The 1,605-nt window shown below is 41.2% G+C and overlaps 1 non-coding gene across 1 annotated transcript; it reads left to right on the top strand.

Moving 5' to 3' along the window:
* Window positions 1-920: 920 nt before the first annotated feature.
* Window positions 921-1,025, top strand: LOC122894934. Its single transcript, XR_006381924.1, has one exon. It is a non-coding gene; the product is annotated as a U6 spliceosomal RNA (small nuclear RNA).
* The last annotated feature ends 580 nt before the right edge of the window (window positions 1,026-1,605 follow it).

Raw genomic sequence — 1,605 nt, 5'->3', positions numbered from 1 at the left:
GTGATGTTTGCACAACAGTGTGAATGTACTTACTTCATGCTGCTGAACTGTTCACATTAAAATTGTTAAAACAGGGGTACCTGGGTGGCTTAGCCATTGGGTGTCTGTCTTCGGCTCGGGTCATGATCCCGGGGTCCTGGGATCGAGCCCCGCATTGGGCTCCCTGCTCGCCAGGAAGCCTACGTCTCCATCTCCCACTCCCCCTGCTTGTGTTCCCTCTCTCGATGACTCTCTGTCAAATAAATAAATAAAATCTTTTTAAAGATTTAAAAAGTTGTTAAAACAGTCAATTTTATGATATATTTCACTACAACTAAAAAAAGAGGAATGTGTGAAACTGCAGTTCTCTTAGAAAGCATGTCAGGCCAGTCTCATCTGAGGCTCACGAGAGGATTCCGTTGTGCTCTATGAGCACCGGCGGGCTGTGGCCATTCAACTTTTGAGGAAGGCATTGTCTTCTCCTCAAGGCTCACAGTGACCCACCTAAGGGGTTAGAAATGGATTTTAAAGAGCCTAACAGATGTGCCTCTCTCCTCACTCCTTCTGGCTATCCTTAGGTCCATGAGACAGGATTTTCTTTCTCCAGTACTACTTGGGGATGAGTGTGATGAATGAGCCAATAGATCAGGTCTTTGTTCAGGAAGCTGCTTTTTTTTTGGCCATTGTGTTTTAGGACTGATAGGACTTATTTTTACAAAATCACAGCTGATTTGATTGTGTGGAGTTTGTAGTGGAGAATGTAGGCATCCAACCTCAGAGAGCCAGATAATGACCCAGAGGAGAAGGCACTCTGGGCAGAGATCCCATAATGCTCTGTGTAGGGGTCTGTGGCCATATGCTAGGAGCACAAGGAGCCCCAGGAAAGAAGGGACTTCCTTGCCTGGAGCATATCTTAAAAACTCACAGGAGTGGATCATATTGTGTTTTTAGACTTTGGCAACTTGTATACTGAAACAGGAATGATAAAGATTAACTTGGTCCCTGCACGAGGATGGAATCAAATTTGTGAAGCATTCCATATTTTTTTAGTATTAGATAGTTGAAAAGTAAAATTTAAAAAACAATTCAATCTGGGGGTACCTGGGTGGCTCAGTCAGTTAAGCATCCAACTCTTGATTTTGGCTCAGGTCATGATCTTGGGGTTGTGAGATCAAGCTCCACATCAGGCGCCACACTGACCTGCTTAAGATTCTCTCTCTCTCTACACCTCCCCTCCCTTAAAAAAAAATTCAATTTACAATAAAAACAAAAAACCAGAAAATACTTAAGAATAAATTTAACAAAATATGTGCAAAATTTACTCGGAAAACTAGAAAACATCCCTGAGGGAAATTTTTAAAGGATCTGGACCCATGGAGAGACATACCATGTTCATGGATTAGAAGACTCCGTACTGTTAATTCTCCTCAATTGATTCACGGATTTAATTCATAAATCATAATCTCCATAGCCTTATAGAATCAGGAAAATTGACATGCTGATTCTAAACCTTATGCAGAAATGCAAAGGACCCAGACTATCCAAAGCAATCTTGAAAAGAAGTTAGAAGTCTTACATTACCTTACTTCAAGACTAAATATAAAACTACACTAATCAACATAGCAT

This window comes from Neovison vison, chromosome 13 (genome assembly GCF_020171115.1).
Source record: "Neovison vison isolate M4711 chromosome 13, ASM_NN_V1, whole genome shotgun sequence".
Lineage (NCBI taxonomy): Eukaryota > Metazoa > Chordata > Mammalia > Carnivora > Mustelidae > Neogale > Neogale vison.
The sequence above is the reverse complement of the archived record's forward strand: the minus strand, read 5'-3'. Positions and strand labels throughout refer to the sequence as shown.